General features: G+C 40.8%; 1 protein-coding gene across 5 annotated transcripts in view; it reads left to right on the top strand.

Moving 5' to 3' along the window:
* PCDH15 (protocadherin related 15) overlaps window positions 1-25,089 on the top strand; it is a 1,497,017-nt gene that overhangs the window by 384,486 nt on the left and 1,087,442 nt on the right. For all 5 annotated transcript variants that reach the window (XM_030569599.1, XM_030569597.1, XM_030569596.1 and 2 more), the window contains one exon: window positions 11,237-11,314. The gene's annotated coding sequence lies outside the window, so the exon portion shown is untranslated. The remainder of the gene's footprint in view (window positions 1-11,236; window positions 11,315-25,089) is intronic.

The raw sequence follows: 25,089 nt of genomic DNA, 5'->3' as shown, positions 1-25,089 counted from the left end.
TTGGGCAAGGAGAGCATTGTGCTAGCTGCAACCCCATTAATTATTCTGGATATCAGTCATCTTTGCTCTTGTCTCTTTGATCAAAAACACCATAGGCCGTAACTGATCTTTCAAGCATTTAAATGAAAAGATTCCTCTGAATTCTTGAATCCACCATGGACATAGGCTGATAAAACTAGTGCATTCTCTTACTTGTTTGCAGTATATGTGGTTGTGTGAAAATCACATATCTCCCACAAAGATCAGTCGTATAAATCATTTCTTCCTGTACCCAAAGGGCAGGAATGATCAGTTTCAACATTGATTTTGACATATGCTCAATACACATAGCATTGGTACTGTTTTACTCACTTTCCTACTGCCTCTCATTTCTCAGCATTAACTACTTGTGCAACCCAGAGGGAGAATGTGGTGGCAAGTGACAGTTAACACTAGAGGATTTTTTTCCTCTTCTCCTCCCATAGGTTCTTCCACAAGAAGGGGCATGAGGTCTTATGACACTGAATATTTTTGAACCTCAGAACTCTTTTTAGTATTTGAAAAGTACCCTTTGATATTCAATGGGGCAGTAACAGTTTGATAGTTGATTAGTTTTGTCCTATTACAGTTCTGGGAATAGGAAGAATGGCAAAAGAGCTTTCTTGCTTTTTAATTTTTAAACTGTTTTAAATACTTTTATTTTTATCAGTCATGTTCCTTATCCAGACAGTCTTTTATTTCTGAGTAATTAAATCAAATAGTTATTGATGATGATAATGTATATAATACTGTAAAATTCACACAGTGCTTTACATACCGAATAAGAGCTGTTCTCTGCCCCAGGGAGCTGTCCAACTGAGAGACAGGACAGAAGTTCAGCTAAGGGAAGGCATATGAGGGAGTAGTGAGAGTGAGGTACAAAGAATCCCTTTTAAAAAACTAAGGATTGATTTGAAGGAGTGGGTCAGGGTGCATAGTTGGCAAGAACTGGGAGTTGAGTCTAAGCATAGGGATCTGTATGAAGCTCAGAGTGAGAGAAGGAAACAGAAAAAGCTCATTAAGTAGAAAAAATTGGGAGGAACAAAGGGAATGAAAGAAGGATGAGGAGATGGCAGATATTAAAGGTGTATATCAAGCTCTTAAATTTCATGTTGTAAAGACTGAAGCAATGACTAGAAGGAGAGGGTTGACATATCAGAGCAGCAGAAAAGAAGCGGGTTTTAGCAATAGTGATTTTTGGTTCTGCTAGAAAAGGCAGAATTGAAAGACAAAGAACCTCAATAGGAGAAACTACTTGTAATGAAGAGAGATGGTCAAGGAATAAAAAGGGTTTTAGCGGTAAGGAATAGATAGGAAAGGTGCAATTTTGGTAGTGGTTATTCAGGAAGAAACAGTAGGACCATCAAGAATTTAGACATGATGGGAGAAGTAGAGCGTAGACTTGAAAATGACAAGGAAGCTGCAAGCCTGAGTGATGAGGAGGCAAATAGATGAGTCAATAGAGAACCAATAAGTGGAACGATATTGGGAAAAAAAATAAACCTTACTTGGAGGATATGGGGCTGATCTGTAATAGTTTATGAATACTGTGTATGTCCTCGCAGTTAGAATAGTACAGTTATGACTATATTGGGTTATTGAAATGTTTACTGTACACACATGCTTGTTTAGTTTAATAGTGGAGTTGTTCGGAAACAGTCAAGAAGATAATGCAATGGTTCTAGAAAAGTAACCTCCACAGCAGGGTCATTGAGACAATGCCTAAGCTGCTAGCTGGAAAGATGCTACCTCCAGGCTCCAACCAAGATACAAGACTCATTCTCCTAAGGCAGGGAGCTAACACTTCAGGAGGACTACAACTTAATTAGTTTTAAGACAGATCTGGACCCTCCAAAAATGTATTCTAGAGTTTGAGGGGTTTTGGTTTTGTGTTATGTTCCTCCTCTGAAGCATCGGAGATAGTTACAGCTGGAGATGGGACACTGGACAGGGTGGGCTAGTGCTCTGAGAGAGTACCAAGCATTCTCTCTTGGGTGCATGGCTGGCTGGTTCAGGTCAGATTGGCAGAGAGCTTGATGGGGTTTTGCCTTCCTCTTCTTTTTGGTCAAGGGGTGTGTGCTGGCCACAGGGAATCTGAAAGGGCAGGTGGGCACACACAGACAATAAAGAGGCAAACAAGGGAGATTTAGGCTGTGTGAAGAGCCTTGATTAGAAAGAAGCTCATCTGTGAGAGAAGCCTACACCTATTCCATGAAGTCAAGAGGCTGGCAATAGTATAGAGCTAGGCTGTTGTAAAGTTATGGTGGTTGATGGTCATTCTTTATTTTTATTGTCACATTCAGCATCATAGAGGGGAAATATGCTTACCTTTGGGACTAATGCTATTTGTTGTTGTTTTTTTTTATCTTTCCACATTCTCTTTCCTCTGCTTCTTTCTTGTAATTTTCTTTGTGACAGCATTCTTCCCTTTTCATTGCCATCCCTTCAGCAAGTCCTAGTCTCCCCTGTCCCTATCCATGGGCTTGACTCCACCCCTTTTCCTATTCCAACTACTGAGAAAATCAGTGAAAGGAGAACAAGTAGGAAATTTGATTCATGTTAACAGAAGATTTTAAAATATATCCTGTAACTTAAAGTTCTTCAAATGATCATAGTTCTGTATAAAGTAGTACGATTTACAGTTAAAGAATGTTCCTACCAGTATATAAAACTGTGGTGCACAGTATAGCTTTTTGGAATCAGTGGCAATGTAAAATGTATCTTTTGTGTGTTACAAAACATTACTGAATGTATTTCTGTAAATTCTGTGTGACAGACATGCATTTGTCTCCACAATTCAGCCATTTCCCCCCATACATCAGTGTATCTGTTTTTCTTTCTATCCATCTGTTTCTCTCTCCTCCTAGTCTGTATTTCCAAATCAAATTGTGCTCTGACCATCTATTGGTGTAACTAATTACACAATCTGGCCATCCCTTACTAACCTATCACGTTGCATACACTTGTTTTTAGAATTACTATAATTTCATTTTGCAATATAAGAAGTTAGATTTGATTACAGTGAAAAGTGAACAGTCATGTCTACAATTGTTCAGTATGGGATACATTTTATAGCTTTTTTAATTCAGTGTAGAATGGGACTTTCTATGCAAAAGGATTTTTGATCAAACCTAACTGATTCAGCAGAAGTTTGATGACTAACAAGGAGATGATAGAATTTGCAGTATGTAAAATTTACAAAGCATTTAAAATATGTAACTTAGTTCATATATATCTTTTGGTAAATTAAAGGTGAGGAGCCTCCAATTGTCATAATATGAACTAATAGTGCACGGCTTTGTGCATGCATAGCATGTCTGAATGCCACTCAACGTTCTTATTAGTTGAAATTATCTTTTCTTCAAACATTTTGTTCAACAATGTACTTGTGCCAATATAAGTCCAAAAGGTCAATCTTATTAGAATATATTCATCACTATGTTTCTGCTTCAGCTGTACAGTCTTATAAGGTATGTAGTACAGGGAATAACATGTGCTCATAATACAATAAGATGGAAGAATAATACATTTATTTCCAAGCAGGGGCGGCTCTAGACATTTCGCCACCCCAAGCACGGCGGCATGCCGGGGGGCGCTCTGCCCATCGCCGGTCCCGCGGCTCCGGTGGACCTCCTGCAGATGTGCCTGCGGAGGGTCCGCTGTTTCCGCGGCTCCACCGAAGCTGCGGGACCAGCGGATCCTCCGCAGGCACGCACCCGAAGGCAGCCTGCCTGCTGCCTTCCCGGCGACCGGCAGAGTGCCCCCTGCAGCATGCCGCCCCAAGCACGCGCTTGGCATGCTGGATCCTGGAGCTGCCCCTGTTTCCAAGTACACAGAGAAGCTCAGAAACCTGATTCCGCCCCCAAACTTCTAATGTAGTAATGACTGTTGCAGATCATACAGTGTAGTACCAAAGACTGAAATGCAGATGCCTGATAAACACTTCTCAAGGAGAAACCAAATGTGAAAATAATTTTAAGCAGTCTTTTATAGAGTATTAACTTCATGGTGAAGAGACAGGGTATATCTGAAGTTAAGAGCTCTCAATGAAAGAGGAACTGCAGTTTGCTTCTTGTGCTAGACTTTAACCTTTAACTTCTTACAAATCCTGGCACTGATTTGTGTTGCTCTGTATAAAGATTTGTCAGTACACCCATTATAAGTATCACTTCAGTATTTTGCCTTAATTTAGAAGAAAAATAAAATATTACTTTTTTTTTAAATTGAGTGATTGACTCTTTTTAACAAAATTTTGGATGATGCCTTCATATTAAAGGTATGTGTATATTTTCCTACTTAAATAATCAATTATGTCCCAAAATTCCATATTAATGTAATAGGTTAGTTGCCTTTCACCTAAAGATATTCAGAATTCAGTTTCTCTTAGATCTCAAATTAAAATAAATTTGGTTTCCATCTGATTCTTAGTGGATTTTTGCCTAGCTTCAGATAGTAGCATGCTTCGTTGTTTAGATTACTAAATAAAATGGATGTAAATAGTATTGCACCTTGTTCTCATATTGCAGATATCACTTCTACTTTCCCCAGCATCTTAGAATATCTTCACCTTTCAGTAATTTTACTAAAAGCTAACTTACATTTGAGCTGAATATGAACACATTTTGAGTGTAAACATTTAAACACTATGGCATTTACATATGGGAGGCAACATTCTGTTATCAGTTGAACCAATGACAAAATTGAGGGTGGAGAAAACAGTGATACTCTTTCAAGGTCTACTCATTTGAAAATACTGTTTTCATTGGGCTTGGCTCCCCTTGGGTAGGGGCTCTGTGCGCTTATTGGCTCTGTTGGTTTCCTTAGTTCCCTTAGGTGAGGCTTGAATGCACTCTGGTTTTTGTACCTGCTGTCTGGCTTGTTGATGGCAGAGGCACATAATGGGTTGGTGGGGAGGAAGACAGGAAATGCTCATTGCACTAAGGTGAGTGTCTGTCGTGGTAGTTTGTGCACATTTTTTGTAATACAATCCTCTTTCTTCTTCACAGGATTTGATCAGCAATGAAATGGCTAAATAGTGACGTTTAAATTATCATTGTTAGGCATCTGACAATGCACTGTGGAAAAATGAGAGAGTCTGAAGCAATAGTGATGAAAGGTCTGAACTATCTGCAAACTCAGGCAGACTTTACTGTTTTGTTTATACTTGGTTCATATTTTGAAAGTTTTATTCACAACTCAGAGCTAGGGACATAGTATTTTTCAATTATAGCTTAAGTTTTGGAGGAAAGAAAAAATTCTCCCTCTCCCAGAAAACTAATCCATGTTAGTAAATTACCTTGAGATGGTCCATTTCAAGCCCTGAATTTATACCTCTTGATTTCAAAGAAAATAAAGGTCAGTTATGTAAGGGAGAATGTTTCCAAACTTGCTTCCTACATCTGAATCCATGCCCCTGTCAGGACAGAATCACCAGTAGAATGTCAGTGGGAACAGTGAAAGCTAGCCAAACTCTGTGGAGGCTGTAAAATATGCTGCCAATTAATTTGTTAGTGATATGGGCAGGGCATAAATTTATGGTCCAGATGGAGCTGTGGTCTTTGCACATGTATAGTTACATACAACTAAAAACACATGGCTGAGATTTTTTTAAAGAAACAAAACATCTGATGATCTCTTCCACATTCTGGATGTTGTGGTCCTAACTTCACCTCCCCCCTTTTTATTTTTTAGGCTTATGGACTATTTGATAAGTTTAGGGAATGTAGAGTGCAGTAATAGTCTTCTAGTCACTGGTCTATTCATGATTCAGTGCACTACAGCAGGAAACATGCAATTGGTAGGCATGAGAGGGCCTTTGAAAATTTCACAACAAAAATTCATGAATTTGTTCCACACAGATTTCTAATACTTAACATTACATTTTCCACAAAATGTTACAGTCATGTGTACATATGTATTTTGGAGACCAGTTTCTGAAATCTACTTTTGCTGTCATACTTCACACACCTGAAATTCCATACAGAAGTATCATTGGCCTAGGAAGGAACAGATACAGTTGTTCAGACACCTGACCTCTTTCAGGGCAAAAGTAGCCAAGGATGAAAGTGCTTTCACTTCTATACCTAGCCTTTCACCCTCTGAACTGGAGCAGAAGATCAAATTGAGGCAATAAGGTGTTGGCAGTTTCAAGGAAGGGGAACAAATCTTTCTTTTTGGATCTTTCTTTGGAGAAGGGGAATGCAATGGCCCAGAGATGTAGTCGTCTTTCTTTTGGTACTTGTCTAACACAGTATGATAGGTCTTGAGTAGGCTATGGAGTGTTATGAACACTAGTCATTCACTAAGAAAGACAGGTTCATCCTACTGTTGTGCAGCTGGAGGACAACATTTTTTTTTTCAGGTGGCGATGCAGGTAACTAGTGTGTCATGAGGTGGTAGTCATGAAAGAGGGCACTTTTCTCACTCCATCACCAGGCAGCTCCTCTGATAGTATTACAACTGGTACATTAGGATGGACTGCTAGCTCTTCATGGTTTTTGGGCTCTTGTGTAGTTTCCTCAGTTGTTGGTAATGGCAAATGCCCTGCCAATGCCTTTTGTCTTTGGCATGCAGAGATCCCACTTTTCATTATGTAAGTGTTGCATTTAGTGTACTTCCATCACTAGAAACAAATCATGATATCAAAATTGCATCTTGTTTTTTTACAGAAACACGAGAAAGGGAGATTTCAAATACCATGTCCAACCTGGAATACTGGGGATATCTTTCAGTCAGAAGTCTTGCCCTCAAATACATGGGAATTCAGCCTCTTAACCCTCAAGCCACTATTTTCACAACTATCTAGAATGGGGTGGGCAAACTATTGCCCACAGGCCGCTTCCAGCCTGTCAGATGTTTTTATCCAGCCCGTGAGCTCCCGCCGGGGAGTGAGGTTGAGGGGCTTACCCTGATCCACTGCTCCAGTCAAGGAACAGGGCTGGGGTTTTTCCCTACTCTGCCCGCCCAGCGCTCCCCAGCCTCCAACTCACAATTCCACCATCTTCTGGCACACACAGAGCCACATTGTGCTGGCACGACTTCACCACTCTCTTTTGAGGATTGGAATCCTGCCTCTACATGGTAGCCCTGCCCCTACATGGCTGCATGCTCAATCTCCTCCCAGTCTCCTACAGCTCCACCCTCAAGAGCCTCGAAACCGCCCAGGAGCTGCACTTGTCCTAGCTAGGGTGCCTCCACCTGTGGTAGTGCTTGGTACAGCCACCTTGGTATCACCGCCAGCACAGCCCCTAGGAATCCCCAATATCACCCCTGTAAGAGCCTCCCACCCGCCATACCCCATGAGTCCCTCCTCCTCCCACCTCGGTAGCATACTTTATAGAGCCCTCCCAGGCTACACCCCATAAAGTCCCCTTCTCCACCAGGCATTCTTGGCCCACCATACTATTTCCAGACCCAGAGGCAGCTCTCAGGCCACAAAAATTGCCCACCCCTGACTTAGAAACTACAGAAACTCCTAAGTGGACGCTCACCTTTTCAGAGGAACATTTTGCAGCATGGTTTTTCAGGCAGTGACCTTTTAAATTTGGCATAGACAAATGTCTGCCTCCCTAAAGGTGACCACTAGGAAGCTGTCTCCCTCCCTTTCAGTTGGTTTGATGTGTCTATTACATGTTCCTTTGTCTAATCATTGAAAAGGATGGCGCATCCTCACACAGTCACTTCTTTTGGCAAAGACTAGTGCCAAAATGGCTTCTGCTCACCTTCCTGACCACACGGAGCAGGCTCAGTCAATCAGGAAAGCAGAGCCACTACTTCATTACTAATCACAATCAATAAATCATCTGTGCTTTCAAAAAAAGTGATGTGGAAAGTATGTTATAGCATTATGAAATTATCCTCTAACAAAGACACTTTTAAATGAAATTTCCAGGTAACCAAATTTTGTGATGGGGTTGTGTATTTTTCTTTCCACTAAATATATAAATATTTATGTAAGCAGAATCAGGATGAGCGCTACCCTGACATCTGGTGGTGAAGTATGGGGAGTGTGGAAAGGAATTTCAGGTATTTGCATTGGCACACCCACTCCACCTAGCATAGCCCACGGCAACCTGAGATGGTTATTTTGACAGCTCTGGGACCCCCAATTTCTTTGATTATTGGGGCAGAAGGAATAAAGTGTTGTCACCCTTATTATGTGAATGAGGAACTATGAGACTGTGTTATAACAGAGATGTCTCACTATCCATTAAGTAGCAATTGCTAGACAAGGGACATGGGTGCCAAAACCCAGTGAATAGAGAGTGGTTGGGGGGACTGGTGTGTAAACCTGATGGTATAGGCCCCTTTTGAGGGCCTGGAACACCAGTTGCACATCCTTCTCTCTCCACTGTTGAATAGCGGAGATAATTTTGAATCCTTTAGGAGTCCATCTAGAGGCTGCTGACCTCTATTCACGTTGGGCCAATGGTGCACCAGCACCGGGGCTCCCCTACTACAAGCTGAAATCACTAAAAGAGCTAAGCTTACTGAGCTGAGATCACTGAGTGCTGTGTTAACTAGTGGGGGAGCCTGAAGATCTATCGCTAAGCGGCTGGCAGAGCGGAGCAGTTTGCAGCATGTTGGAGCAGCCCATGGAACAGTGAGTGGAGTAGAGTGGTTTGCGGGGACGGCTGAAGCGGTTCACGGGTCGGATGGAGGAGTAGCACAGCTGGTGGAGTGGAGCCAGTCATGGTGAAGGCTGGAGCAGAACTCCACGGAGAGGCGGAGCAGTTGGCCCCGGCCCATGTAAGGTGCTCCTTAACACCCTGTGTGTGCCCACCCCCATTTCCACCCAGGCTGGGGGGGGGAGGTAAAACTCTGTAGATAAACTTTTGAACTCTGGGGTGATTGGACTTAAGACTCTAAGGAGAAAAGGACATTGCCAAACTACTTGGAGGTGGATTGTTTTCTTGCTTATGGTTTGTGTTATAATCCAGTTTGTGGTGTTTCTCTAATATGATGCCTCATTGTTTCCCTCCTTTATTAAAAGGATTTTGCTACACTCAGACTCCGTGCTTGCGAGTGGAGAAGTATTGCCTCCTAGAGGCACCCGGGGGGATGGTATGTAATTGTCCCAGGTCCTTGGATGGAGGCTCGAGCCGGTTTTGCATTGTGTTATTGAAACGGAACCCCTGGATACTGAACCTGGCCCTTGCTGCTGTCAACTCAGAGGGGCAGAAGGGTTACATTTATAATAAAGAAACTAGCTTCAGATAATCAAGCTCACTAAGTGTACTCAAACATGCAATGCCTAGATACATACAAACTGCTCCTCTGACTGTTTCTTACAGCTTCTAAAACATAGAACACAATGAGTGCCACAAGGGTTCTCAAGTTAGTTAAAGGGATACTACCCTATTCCTCCTATTCACTCTAATTTGTAAACACAAAAATATATCAACATAAACGTTTCACCCCAGCCTCGTTAAGAAGCATAATTAGATGAATTAAAACCCTGGTTCTAGCATGAGGGTTTTTAAAGTGTGGCTATGCTTAAAAACTGGGAGCTGGTTTTTGTTTGGTATTTGAACTGCCTCCTTCAAGAATGTGTGTTCAATAATATTTTTCAGCTGTTGCTACTGTTATGGATAATACAAAAGCCTTAACCCACAAAGCCTGGAAAGAGACCTACCTTAATTAAATGTACCACGTTTTATTACTGCAGAATTAGAGCAGCCATTGCTGTATGAGAGAGTAAAAGGTTTAGTTAGCTATCTCAGTGGCACTGCTAAATAGATGATGGTACCAACTGAAGTGTACAGTACTGTCTGTTTTATGATTCCAGGGAGCTGGCAATTATTCATAGGGATTGATTGATAAGGTTTACTCCCATTTCTCCTTTTGAAGGCGGTGTTGTGCAGCAAAGGAAGTTAGCTTTCAGTTCAATTTTTTTCACTTTAGCCAATACTAAACAGACCTCAGAAGTAGCACATTTTAAAAGTTGATGAGTCGAGTGTTGCCTTGCAGACACTTCTGCTTATTAGTTTGTAAGCTGAATATGTCCCTTTTAAAAATGACACGATATTACAATCAGGCTGATAATTGATAGGTCGTCTTTTTTTGTCTTTTTTTTTTAGTATATTTTATGTGTATGTACAGACTGCTATAAGGTCCTTTTTTTTTAATAAAGGAAAAGGGCCTTATCACAGGAAATTTCAAGTGTTGCACACATTCAAATCTGAGGGAAGACTGTATATTTTAAGAGTATATTATAAAATGCATGTATGTATGAAAGCTATCTATTTGTATGTTTGTGGTAGATGTACACATCTTCACAAAATAAGTGAGTTTTTCCCTTTCTACTTTCTATGTCTTTTCATGTTTTTTCATAACCATTTAATTACAGTACATTTTTTGCATTCAATATTTGTTTTTAATTTTCAACTCGGATTCTACATGACCTATTTAGAAATAGAGCCACTTTATTTCAACAAATGTACTATACCAGAATATTGCAGTACTTTCTCACTATATATAATTTTTTCTTTTGTGCAACAGCAGCCTAAGAAAATTGTTGACTGAAAGCAAAGAAATAAGTCATTTTAAAAAAAGTGGACAGTCTTTAGCCATAGGGATTCTCATATTTAAAAATGGTTTTCAGAATTTTGGTGAGCTAGCTTTCACTTGCTTTTCTTTTATTTCTGTGTATGTGTGTGTTGGTTTTCATTTAAGATACTATCTCTGTGATTTTAACTATAGCTCCAATGCCTGTGGTGTAAGGAAATTAGAAATGTGACATAGTGATACACTGGTGTATTTTTGAAATCATACACACTCAGAAGTAACCATCCATCTATTCACACTGCACTTTTTAGTTTTATTGAGCATACTTACTGTAAATGTTAAATGTCTCATGTTAGCATAATAAACTGTATTTTAAAGTTTCATGTTTGAGTTGACTTTGTGCTTGCTTTGTTAGTTCTTTGGTCAAGTGCTATAAGAAAATATGCACATGAGAATATTTTTCTCTATCGTGGAAGTCGAGGCTGTTACCTGAAGTGTAGATGATGGGATACACTGGGAGACATTAGTTATAAATCAAACCAATGCTCCTTATGAAATGCTCTGATTTATGAATGTAAGATTTACTTTTCCAAACTTGCTATAATTTGTCTCCCACATGGCAATGTTCTGAAAGAAAATGAAATGCATCCACACTGTGCACTTGAGGTAAAGACCTTGATGTAATATATTAATCAATACCACTGTCTTCTAGGAAGATGGGGACATAATTCACCTGACACACTTGAAGCAGTTGTCATTTGGCTAGCTGACAGAGAGACAAGACAATAGGGTAAGTAGAACCCATTGTTTTGTTAATATAGAATGTTTATTTTTCCTTGTTCTCTGGCTAAATAATACAAATTATTTCAGGACGGGTTTTAGCTGCTTATGAATATTGGCTTTAGATAATGTTCCTGTATCATTGATCTAGATGATAACAAGTATTATCCAAGATGAAAGAAGTGTTAGTATAAAATTTTATAAAAGCAGGAGTTTGTCTCCAGAGATGTGAAGTGCCAGTTGTTTTTCCTCTTATACATTTATAACAAGCAATTCTATTATCCAGTTTAGATTTATTCTTCTTCACTCATTGCCTCATTCTGTTGGGGGACATTTTTGGCAGTAAAGTAGTAGACCCATTGCATCTATCATGATATGTCAAAAATCTGTCAGATCGATGGCTCTTTTTGCACTTTGCTGTTTCAGAAAAACATGGCTGAGCATTATAGGCAGAAGTTTGACAGTTTTGAGATGAAAATCAATCTTCTTCTATTTGTTGTTTCTGAACTAAGGCCTATGCTGTGATTACAGAAGCAATGGCTATAAAATGTTTGGGGATACAAAATGAGAACAGAACCATTTAGATAAAATTTTGACAGATGTTATCTTACTGTAACATAAAAAGTGGAAACAATGCTATAAGAGATGTTCAAAGTTGAGAAAAATGAATCACTGGCTTGCTGCTACTTTAAACATGTAAAAAATGCAATATACATCTCTGTACAGTTACTTAAGGGTAGAGAAATTAAACTTTAGTCCAATCAATGGCAGACTACTGTATAGTACTGTGATACAGCATGGCCAGAGGGCAGCAGGAGATGGTTAAAAGGGAGCCTTATTCCCTGTAAGGGGAAGAAAGTTTGCTATAGATTAACTAGAGCACCTGAAGCCAGTTAGATCACCTGCAGTCAGTCACATGATAACCTTGCTTCAATCAAACAGTGTGGGAGTTGGAGAGAAAGGATTGGTGTTGGAGCAGAGAACAGTTTGAAGGGAAGCAGAGGACAGTTTGGAGAAGTGCTGCTTGTAACCCTCAGTAGTATAGTATCTGGTGTATTAATATTATTATAGTATTAGTTTTAAATCAGAAATTTGTCTTCAGAGCTTTTCATTTTAATCACTGGAATAGGCTAACATGCATTTTCAACACAAACTGTAATGTGTTTAATTAAATAATGTGACATGTAGTAGGTAGGACTCTAAATCTGTTTTCTCTATTTCCAAATTGAAGATATTAGGATTGAGAAACCCATTCCAGTGTAGACTCCATTAACACAGATTGCCTTCAGCCCATTAAGCATTGTCATTAAGGTGTTTTAAACAAGTATTTGTTTTTAAAAGCTACATTGGAAAACTGAAAAATAATTAAAAACCACTTTGGTTTCTAAAAGCATGTTTTCTGAGCCTTAAAAAAATGACTCTTCATCTTTATTTTGTATACCACGTCCTGCAGCAAACTCTACCTTTTTAAAACTCTAACTTCTCAACTCAGAGCTTTGTTCTTGTGAGATTCAGACTCAGTTCTACAGCATTCTAATTTTACAAATGTGTGTAAATCTATTATTTGATTTTTAGGTTACTGTTGCTATTAATGGAAATACAAAACATATAATCTCTTAGTGTTTCCTTTCACTGCTGTAACCATAAAAAACTGGAGTCAGTTATGTATACATCATGATATGGATACACAACCACATTTATTTCAAGTTTGTAACATATCACATAATAAAGGTAGAGTCCCTGGAATATTCTATACAACATTTTTATTTCATTTTATACATGTGATTCTCAGAACACAAAATCTCATACTTTATATTACAATGAATATTGAAGAATACATTTAGATGATGTGAACAAGCATGATGTGGTTATGTAATCTGTAAGGTTTTATCTTTGCCTCCCTCAACTTTCCATTTACAAATTCTCCAATTAATATACTTTCCAACAAAGAAGCATCCTACTTCCCAGCTCCGTCATCTTTCAGTCTCTTGACCAATAAACACTCAGTCTGCATTGATGCCTGTGAGGAAAAGGTGGATTTTGCAACCTCTGGTAGAACAAAGAGGGAAGCCAATTACAGTGTCAAAGTTCCATACAAAGAAAATATTGCCAGTGCCTGCGTCTTTTCCATGTAGACGGAGATCTGCCTCGAGTGCTTCTGCTCATTTTAACTGGGACCGGGAAAGAGCCAGTCCATCAAGTAGCCAGACCCTTCATAAGTGAAAATCAGCATCTTAGAATTCACCACAAGGCTAGTGCAAATCTAGCAGTTGTGGTAGTGTGTGTCCCAGTGTACTGAACTGTTCAGCAGGCAGGCAGGCAGCCACATTATGCTGTTTATCATTCTTCATTAGCTTGAATTTCAAAGTGGTCCCAAGGTGTATCTTTATTAAGAACTTTGTTTTGAGGTAGCAAGGATGTGGAAGATGGTAACAAAGTCCATTTTGAAAATAAAATACCCCTCTTTGCCCCAAATATAGATAGAGAATGTTGTTCTGCTACAGCAGCGATTTTGTTTTTCCAGATCAGCTCTGAATCAAATTATTACTCTGCCCCAACTGGGTTGGACTTGCTCTGGCTGACAGTCTGGAAGTCAGATACCACTACACATAAGTTTCCTTTAGAACGGACAGGCACTCTGCCCTTCCAAAGGAAAACCTTGATAATCTCCACCAACAATGAAACCATATAGTCCTTCAAGGATCAGATTGGTTGGTAAAGGGCAAAAGTTGGTTATAGAAGCCTACCAAATCCATCACTAAAGTAGTTTGGCTGCTAAAGAGCTACTGAGAATGGAGTAAGAAAACAGGTCCTTCACCCCTACAATAATGTAATGACTTCAAGTTGAAGAAGTTTGTCTAAAGCATGAGGGTACTGTCACATATCCCACCTCTATATCAATGAGAAATATGAGATTCAGAGTGTGGCCAGTTGTGTAATTTCAGTCAAAAACACTTAGGATAATCTCTCAGTTCTTAGAGCATCCAATAAAATCCTGAGCGGGACAGGAAACTTGTCCGTTCTGTGGACATTAGAATCATGAACCAATATTAGCCTCTGTGCCTTCAAGTGTGTCAATGTAACCCACACACCTCCTGCATGTGGTGCTCTGTGCCCTCTAGTTGCGCCAAGACCTCTTAGAGCAAGATTAATGAGTTTGCTCTACAGTCTTAGCTAAAGGCCATGTGGGTCTGTTGGTGTTACATCACTACAGAGAGGAACCAGATCGCCTCAGCCAAGGCTTCTTTATTGCTTCTGGGCAATCATTAAACTAGTACTAGCACCATTTGTATCCCATTCTGACAGACTCATACCAGAGGGATGCACTGATTTGGATCTGTCATTGGCATGGGTGACCTTATACCTGAAATTCAATACAAAAAGCATGGCCCCATTCCAGCCTGTCCTTTTTCATCCCATATTGCATCCTGGACCCAGCTGGAGTCAGATGCAGCAGTCAGGCAGTGTCAGTCAACTAAGATGCAAAGTTGGGGACCTCATCTTCAGTAAGATCACACATAGTCATAATTCTGACTGCAGATGTTACTCTGAGTAACATATAGTGAAGAGTCTATTCTATTCTATATAGATTCTTCTCCTAAGCTCATCACCATGGTATCTGAATTCTTTGTAGTAGTGTATTAAGCAACGTGACTACACCTCTGTCACATCATATTTGGATTCAGTTTTATCTTCTCCCTCTGCACACATGGGAGCTGATACCTGGTGCCATGAAGGGAACTGAGATTAAAAGACTTCAGTTTATGCCTTGTGTATATTTTCTTATGTCCTCTACTGAAAGCCATCACAAGGATCAAGGGTCCCAAGTCCCCTGTGACAGATTCTCCCACTTCAAACCATACCATCCTCAGCAAAATATACAGCATACTTCTATCTTCTGCATGGTGTACAGGCCACTGAAGCAATGCAGACACTGCAGCTACATGTCTAAATAACCTCCAGTAGGGCTGAAATGGCCAACCAACCCATTAAAACACCAAAGCATCCCCATCTTGTCCTGATCACCAGGCCCATTGAAATTCTTCCTTTCTTCACATGATGATCAGTGCCATCGAAGCCTTGCCCTAAGTCAAGCCATATGCAGAGCTCCCGTTTATTTTAACAGCAATAAATGGTAGTTCTTCTGATGCACACTTCTGGTGTAAACACATATTGAAATGAGAGACTGCATTATTTTAGGTTTAAAACTAGCTGCATTTCGTGAATAGTTTTGTGAATAGATTTTGGCATATTTTTTGTCTCCCTTATCCTTTTATTTATTTTTCTATTTGCATTCCACATCAGACTAATGATTCATTTATGAAGTCGTAGAAAAAGTAAAGGTCCTCACATAAAGGACTGCAATCTACATCATAAGAGTGCTATCCAAATTGTTCCATCATAATTAGCAACTTTATTGAGAGTGGCTGCCATTAGAAAGAAAATGTGTTTACTGCGCAGATAAGTTAATAGACAAATGTATTGCATGCCTGCTTTTCATTTTGAGAGGACAAGTACACTTAGTATGAAAGATGATTTTAGCTTTTATATTAGTAAATTCAGCGTAATACCCGAAAGCAACCACTATTAATTTTCTTTAGAAATATTTGCAGGTTGAGAGAACATGTTTGTATTGTGGAGAACAATACAATGCAATTGCAAACATTTTGACCTTCTAATTATTATTCTGAATTGTCTAATATGTTTTTGTGACAATGTTGAAAAAGAAGTGCTGGGCTCAAAGCAGACAGCAATAATACATTGTCATATGAGGCAGAATCAGAACTTTTGCCATTAGAGGATATTCACAACTGCAAAAATGAAATATGGTATTAGTAATTTTTTTGTTGTTGGTAGAAGGCTTGTCTGATGTATGATGAAGAAAAAGAACTGAAGAAACTCATAGTAATAGACACAATAGGAGGTAGTTTAAGTAGTAAATAATAATTTCTTCTGGCTTGTACTCTAAATGGTCACCAAGCTGCCTGAAAGATCCAGACTCTGTATATTCATTTTGTAATTTGAATATATTTAGGTACATTAACTTTACAATGCTAGAGAAAAATGGCTTGGTTTTTTTTCTTACTCTTGAAGTATTGCCTCACTGTAGTTATAAAAATTACTTCTAAGAGGTAGCTCTCAAAGATTATACCGAGATCTTACTCTGTCTAAACTCACACTGAGTTCAGTATCTATATGGTGTACTAAGATTCTAAAGCTTAAAACTTTCATCAGCCCTAAAGGAAGTGAATGTTGGGGGGGGGGAGGGGGATCGGAGAGGAAGGTGAAGCTTGGGGGATTTCAGGATTTATTTTCTAAAGCAGAAAATCTCCTGTGAAACAAGTAAAAACTTAAGGCTCCAGGACTATGCTCCTTCTGAGCATTCTTTTAATCAGCATGCTAACTGTTAAACAGTTTTCAGAGTAGCAGCCGGGTTAGTCTGTGTCCTCAAAAAGAACAGGAGTACTTGTGGCACCTTAGAAACTAACAAATTGATTTGAGCATAAGCTTTCATGGGCTACAGCCCACTTCGTCGGATGCACAGAATGGAACATATAGTGAGGATATATATATATATATATATATATATATATATATATATATATATATATATATATATATATATATATATATATATATATATATATCCTCTAAGAGGCTAGCTAATTAAGATGAGCTGTTATCAGCAGGAGGAAAAAAACTTTTGTAATGATAATCAGGATAGCCCGTTTCAGACAGTTTGACAAGAAGGTGTGAGGATACTGCCAACAAGAATGTCTTTGATTTATAGGCAGTCACAGACCTTGCTAATGCTCTTCACTCAGCCTAAATGGAAAAAGCAATTAAGTTCCTTATGAAGTAAGACCGCTAAACAATACAAGTCAGCTCCCAAGGCACTGGATCACATGGGAAGGCCTGAGCAAGAACTCAATGAGAGGCTTCCCTCGGGATTGAGTGCAAATTCAGAGGCTGTGGCATTGATTAGTTGCAACTGTGCTTGTCTAGGTGGGTTTCAGAGGCAGAAGACAAACAGTTGGCTAAGAAGCAATTGTGAGCATAGCCCTGAGAGGGAGCAGAGGCAGAACTCCTTGGTGTGTAGGACTGGCTGGAAACAGAGTCTGGGAAACTGTGAGAAAGGGAGCAAGGAAACTGCCTGCTCCTGCTTTTTTGTTTCTGTTGTGTTCAGGGAAACTGTGTGTACAATCTTTGTAAATAAACAGAATTGCATCAAAGAAATATCTGATTCTATCATTATTTCTCCTTTTTAATGAAAACATGACAAGATTCAAATAAAGATTAATTGCTTGGGCGGAGGGGCAACACTAACATGTCTAAGAATTAAGACTTCAAGGAAAGATTGCTACTTGAAAATTTGTATATGCTAGGTGTAACCCACACACCTTCTGGGTGTGGTGTTATCCCATCTAGGGGTGCCAAGAGCACTTAGAGAGCAATTAATGAGTCTGCTGTACAGCCTTAGTTAACAGTTGACTTTTAGCTCATGCGGTAGAGGCTCATGCGCTAAGCTCCAGAGGTCCCAGGTTTGATCAGGGTCTGTCAGTGTTATATAGACACTTAACTAATACAATAGTCTCTCACGTATTGTCATCAGTATTTAGCAGTTTGTGAAAGTATTATAACAGTATTGAGAGGCGTGATTGTCTTTTTTTTCTTTCTTACTCTGTCAATATCCTAAAAAACGAATGTGTAAACTTGTCATTTTTTTGTTCAGCAGCAACAAAAAGCCAGAATGATTATGACTATTTAGATTACTTAGACATATACTTATTTCCCTGTGAGTAGATGCCTTTACTAACGTGGTAAACAAACACAATCTCTACTGTATAAATCTATTTCCCTTGCTGTAGTTCAGTTTATTAACAAAGAAAACAATAAGGCCATGTCTACATCTAAAATTTTGCAGCGCTGGTTGTTACAGCTATATTAGTACAGCTGTATAGGGCCAGCGCTGCAGAGTGGCCACACTTACAGCAACCAGCGCTGTAAGTGGTGTTAGATGTGGCCACACTGCAGCGCTGTTGGGCGGCTTCAAGGGGGGTTCCGGGAACGCGAGAGCAAACTGGGAAAGGCGACCAGCTTCGCCGCGGTTTGCTCTCGCGTTCCCGGAGCCACCCAGCAAACCGCAGGGAAGGAGACCTGCTTGCTCGGGGTTCCGGGAACGAGAGAGCAAACCGGGGAAGGAGACCAGCTTCGCCACGGTTTGCTCTCGCGTTCCCGGAGCCACCCAGCAAACCGCAGGGAAGGAGACCTGCTTGCTCGGGGTTCCGGGACCGAGAGAGCAAACCGGGGAAGGAGACCAGCTTCGCCGCGGTTTGCTCTCGCGTTCCCGGAGCCACCCAGCAAACAGCAGGGAAGGAGACCTGCTTGCTCGGGGTTCCGGGACTGAGAGAGCAAACCGGGGAAGGAGACCAGCTTCGCCGCGGTTTGCTCTCGCGTTCCCGGAGCCACCCAGCAAACCGCAGGGAAGCAGACCTGCTTGCTCGGGGTTCCGGGACCGAGAGAGCAAACCGGGGAAGGAGACCAGCTTCGCCGCGGTTTGCTCTCGCGTTCCCGGAGTCACCCAGCAAACAGCAGGGAAGGAGACCTGCTTGCTCGGGGTTCCGGGACCGAGAGAGCAAACCGGGGAAGGAGACCAGCTTCGCCGCGGTTTGCTCTCGCGTTCCCGGAGCCACCCAGCAAACCGCAGGGAAGGAGACCTGCTTGCTCGGGGTTCCGGGACCGAGAGAGCAAACCGGGGAAGGAGACCAGCTTCGCTGCGGTTTGCTCTCGCGTTCCCGGAGCCACCCAGCAAACTGCAGTGAAGGAGACCTGCTTGCTCGGGGTTCCGGGAACGAGAGAGCAAACCGGGAAAGGAGATCAGCTTGATTACCAGAGGCTTCCTCCTTCCACGGAGGTCAAGAAAAGCGCTGGTAAGTGTTTACATTGGATTACCAGCGCTGGATCACCAGCGCTGGATCCTCTACACCCGAGACAAAACGGGAGTACGGCCAGCGCTGCAAACAGGGAGTTGCAGCGCTGGTGATGCCCTGCAGATGTGTACACCTTCAAAGTTGCAGCGCTGTAACTCCCTCACCAGCGCTGCAACTTTCTGATGTAGACAAGCCCTAAGATTCACACTGAATCTTCTCTCTAGGCTTGTCTGCTCCTTCAAGAATATTCAGCCCACACCTAAGGTACTTTTACCCCCAAGAACCACTCCACTTTCATGATATCCAAGTGAGGTAATGACATACCTGGTGAGTGACTCAGCAGATCCCACATAACACTTTACCAGCAGGTTCAGCACCTTCTATGACCTTCTATGACTGGGTTGAAGGTTGTAGCCAACAGTGCCAACTTGTTACATTTTCCCTTTACTCACTTGCAACCCATTTTTGCAATTGTAGTGTGCTAATCTTTTTTTCTCTTTTTTTCTTCTTCAGGTTTATGGTATAATCTGAGTGCCATGTGGCTGCTTAGATTTCCTAACCTAGATGATAGTGCTGTGTACATTCTATTTTTTTTTAATGGTGAATCAGTATAAGCAGAAGTGATGGCTTGTTTATCATTCCTATATCTAATTGAGTTGTTTGCCTATGGCATGTTCTCAGTATAAATTTGACTGGGACCATAAAATGCAGAAACAATTTGCTTCTATAAGATAAATTCTGTTGTAGTGATTTTTTCCACAACTGAAAGTACTTAGTACTATTCATGAAATTAAATGAACAGTTTAACATAGAGAGCTTCAGATGTGAGATTATTAATAAAATCTTAATATACTGCTTCATAAATTTTAAAGAAAATATTTTTAGGGTGTTTTAAGAGATTGGCTGCTGTATTTTGTTTTACTTCTAACATTTTTCTTTCTAGCTAATCTAGGGCTTAATCCTGCAAGGGAGAGGTGGGTGGAGAAGAAAATGTGGCCAGAACAGCCAAATGGCTGCTCATAATCTTGTGAGTTGATTGGCAATACCTGGCACCAAAATAGTTCCATAAACACTGACTCTGCACACCAGTTTGGCATGCTCTGAACACAGGCTCTGTGCCATAGCTCCAAATTTTTTCTTTCTTCCCCATCCCCTGAAAGCATGGCTTTTTTCCCTTCACACTTGTGTCCAAATGTATGAGTGGTGTCCTTGGTTTGCTTTGTTTTGCCATGTTTTGCTTCATGCAGTATTGCCAGTACAGCTGCTGATTATGTGCATGAATCACTGAAGCCTAAGAGCTTGCAGGATTAAGCCCATATTTTGCAAATGTTTCAGCAATTATGCTTTGAGAATCTGTATGACATTTGAATGTGTGTATATATTTATTATATTATTTTGAGGTAGAATTATGCTAACTGAAAAATGGAAATACTTGTCATTTGGGTATTATAAGATGCAATTAGATCCTTAAATGAAAGACTGAAGTTGGCTGTACTCTTCTCACTCAAATTCAAATTAGCATTACAACTTGTTTGACAAGAAACTTGACATGTATCTTCTACATTCTGTGGGTATCAGCCAAAAATTAAAGAAAGTCTTTATCTTGTAGTATAAACACTAGTAACTCTATGAGTTTTATATCTGTGTATACACACACACACACACACACACACACACACACACACACACACACAAATTTGTTTTCTGTGGCTTTTAAAACTTAATGGGAACGTATTTTTAATTTTTTTGTAGAATTGATTTAATCAGTTTCAATTTCATTGATCCATACTGAGCACATGCGAAGTAACTCTTATTAAAAGTTATCTAAATATAGACGACATTAAAAGTTTATCCCATATTTGATATATCTGAAAGGTATTCTGATTCTTTAAAGGTCCAGAGCTAACGCCAGGGGTGAAAGTAATATTCAACACTTACAGTACAGGATCTCAAGCTGAAGGGGCAGAGGTGGGGTATCAATGTCTCCCAGCCAGTCCATCTGTGCTGCCTGCCTAGCTATTGTGTTGCCTGTTCAAAATGGTATTTTAGGCTTGGTCTACACTACGCTTTTAAACCGAATTTAGCAGCGTTAAACTGATTTTATCCTGCACCTGTCCACACAACGAGGCCCTTTATATCTATATAAAGGGCTCTTTAAACAGATTCTGTACTCCTCCTGACGAGAGGAGTAGCGCTGAAATCGGTATTGCCATGTCGGATTAGGGTTAGTGTGGCCGCAAATCGACAGTATTGGCCTCTGGCGGTATCCCACAGTGCACCATTGTGACCACTCTGGAAAGCAATCTTAGCTCGGATGCACTGGCCAGGTAGACAGGAAAAGCCCCACGAACTTTTGAATTTAATTTCCTGTTTGCCCAGCGTGGAGCGCTGATCAGCACGGGTGGCGATGCAGTCCCATATCCAAAAAGAGCTCCAGCATGGACCGTACAGGAAATACTGGATCTGATCGCAGTATGGGGAGGACAAATCTGTGCTATCAGAGCTCCAGTACAGAAGACAAAATGACAAAGCATTTGAAAAAATCTCCAGGCTATGATACAGAGTCCACAGCACAGTGTTGTGTGACAAGCATAACGGAAAGCCAAAGATCAAATGGACGCTCATGGAGGGAGGGAGGGGGGACTGAGGACTCGAGCTATCCCACAGTTCCTGCAGTCTCCGAAAAGCATTTGCATTCTTGGCTGAGCTCCCGGTGGCTGAAGGGTCAAAAACATTGTTGCCAGTAGTTCAGAGAATATGTTGCCAATTTACCCTCCCTCCCCCCTCAAAGAAAAGGGAAAAAAATCATTTCTCGCCACTTTTCAATGTCACCGTATGTCTACTGGATGCTGCTGCAGCGCTAAACAGCAGCATCCTCTCCTCTCCCTTCCCCGGTGGCAGACGGTACAGTACAAAATGACTGATAGCCGTCCTCGTCATCATCTGTGAATGCTCCTGGCAGGCCTCGGTGAGGTCGGCCAGGGGCGCCTAGGTAAAAATGGGAATGACTTCCTGGCAGACGGTACAAAATGCTGGGTAACCGTCCTCATCATAGCAGCTGGAGCCTGAGCTCCATCAGCCCCCTCTCCTCCTTTCGTGTCTAAAGAAAAGATTCTTTACTCCCTGGACTATCATAGCAGCGGGAGGCTGCGTTCCTCTCCCCCCCATTCTTTAATGTCCAGCCTGGACTATCATAGCAGCTGGAGGCTGCCTCCCTCTCACTTTATCTCGCTAAAATGTCAGTGTTTCTTATTCCTGCATTCTTTATTACTTCATCACACAAATGGGGGGACACTGCCATGGTAGCCCAGTAAGGGTGTGGGAAGAGGGAAGCAACGGGTGGGGTTGTTGCAGGGGCACCTCCTAGAATGGCATGCAGTTCATCGTTTCTGCAGGATCTCTGGGGCTCTGACCCGGAGCGGCTGTGCTCTCTGACTCTCTAGTAGGCTTGCCTCATATTCTAGGCAGGACTGACTCTATTTTTAGGCAAACCATAAAGAAGGGAATGACCCGGGGAGTCATTCCCATTTTTGTCCATGCGCCCCCGGCTGACCTCAGTGAGGCAAGCCAGGAGCACCCATGACAGCAGCAGATGGTACAAAATGCTTGATAACCATCATCACCATTTCCCAATTGCAAACGGTTCAAAATGATTGAAAACCATCATCTCATCACCAAATTACAATGGCAGACAGTGCAATAGGGATGGTAACCATCTCTGCTACCTTGCAAAGGCAAATGAATGCTGCTGTGTAGCACTGCAGTACCGCTTCTGTCAGCAGCATTCCGTACACATACGGTGACAATAACAAAAGGCAAAAGAGGCTCCATGGTATCCATGCTATGGCGTCTGCCAGGGCAATCCAGGGAAAAACGGCGCAAAATGATTGTCTGCCGTTGCTTTCACGGAGGAAGGATTGAGTGACGACATTTACCCAGAATCACCCGCAACACTGTTTTTGCACCATCATGCATTGGGATCTCAACCCAGAATTCCAACGGGCGGAGGAGACTGCGGAAACTATGGGATAGCTACGGGATAGCTACCCACAGTGCAACGCTCCAGAAATCGACGCTAGTCTCGGTACATGGACGCACACCATCGAATTAATGTGCTTAGTGTGGCCGCATGCACTCGACTTTATACAATCTGTTTTACAAAACCAGTTTATGTAAATCAGAATAATCCCGTAGTGTAGACATATCCTTAGAATGAAAGATCTATTTATAAATTTATATTTACCATTTCCGTTCTTTGAATTAAAGTAAATCCATTTGTGGAATTGGATCCTTAGCTGACTCAGCACAACACCAGCTTCGGATACATAAATACGATTATATACACTTTCAAAAAATCCACAAAAAGGTTTTAATGCCTGTGACTAGTTGCATAGTCACTTGCAAAATATGAGCTTGATTTTACACGCTCCTAAGCAGCACAGAGCATGGTAAATAGGGAAATATGTATTTACTTCTCTGTGGGCAGATATTCTCTGGCAACAGTGTATGAGAAACATGGCACACAAACACTTGCTTAATAAGGACCTGCTCCTGGAAATTGTTGAGTATCCTCAGCTCTCATTGAAGCCAGTTGGAGTAGGAAGTTCAGCACTATGCAGAATTAAGCCCTAAAGCTATACACCATGAATTATGGTAAATATATCAATTAAGGGGCAAACTCATTGGTGCTTACTTGAGTAATACTCCTATTGGATTCAATGGGAGTTAAGGAGGGTTAGCACCTTCCAGAGTCGTCGTCATTGTTTTTCCGCTTAACTTTTACACACAAGATGGTGAATGGCTGGCTGGCTGTTAGACCCCTGGATCACACTCTGGAGGAGATTTGGCATCCAAATCCACCTCCCGAATTTGCAGTTGGGCCTATTTATAATTTTTGACGTTAACAACTATAGTTTAGGAATGTTATTTTCCTGATGTTCTCTTCTCTTCTTCATAACACTCCCTTGAGCATGTATTTCTGCATATATCTTAGTTACTAAGGACCAGCTTGTGATAGTCATACTCATATTGAATAATGCCTTTCAGTACAAGTTAATTACAATGACCTTAGTGGAACTCAGAGCATCACGTTATGACTCTGTGTAAAATCAGTTATTTATTGTTGGTCATATTAAAAAAAAAAAAAAAGCTATACCAATGAGTTTTAATATTTAATGAAGAAGAACTTCTTGTGTCCAAAATGGGGTTTGTACCAGTATGAGTCATGGCAGTAATTTCCTGTAGTAAATCACATGGTTGAACACCCCATTAATGCGTCACTGCAGGATTAGTATCAGTGTGGGTACACTGGTGTCGCTATATTAGTGCAGATTTTCCTAATGTAGCCAGGCCTTAAAGAGGCATACTCATGACAAACCACAGAAAAGAAAATGGATATTTTTTACATTAGTTTAGGAAATGCAGGTAACAGTAGTGGGCCAGAGTTTTAGAGCTGCTGAGCTCCTACAACTCCCAATGAAGCCCAGAGAGCTTAATGGCTTTTACCACTTAATTTAAATTTCTGATACAGTCAAATTATCATTCCCAGTAAAAGTACACTGTTTAGAAAGGCTCTAAATGTTATGGGGGGGGGAGAGGAAAGCTATTAGTTGTAAAGTTAAAGCAACTTGTTTTTATTTACAAATTAATTTCAGCTTCTTAGAATTAGACAATGTGATGAACAGATTTAATCACCAACACATTCAATAGTGATATTTTATTTGGATTCTCTATGCCAATAATCATGTTTTGTTTTATTCAGTCCCTGATTAGGTTTTGTTTCTACCTGCACAACTTGCATCGTATTTTAAATTAGACATTTAATAAATATGGTAGCACTTAATTTCATTTTATG

The sequence above is a fragment of the Gopherus evgoodei genome, chromosome 7 (assembly GCF_007399415.2).
Source record: "Gopherus evgoodei ecotype Sinaloan lineage chromosome 7, rGopEvg1_v1.p, whole genome shotgun sequence".
Taxonomy (NCBI): Eukaryota; Metazoa; Chordata; order Testudines; family Testudinidae; genus Gopherus; species Gopherus evgoodei.
This window is presented reverse-complemented; position numbering and strand designations above follow the sequence as displayed.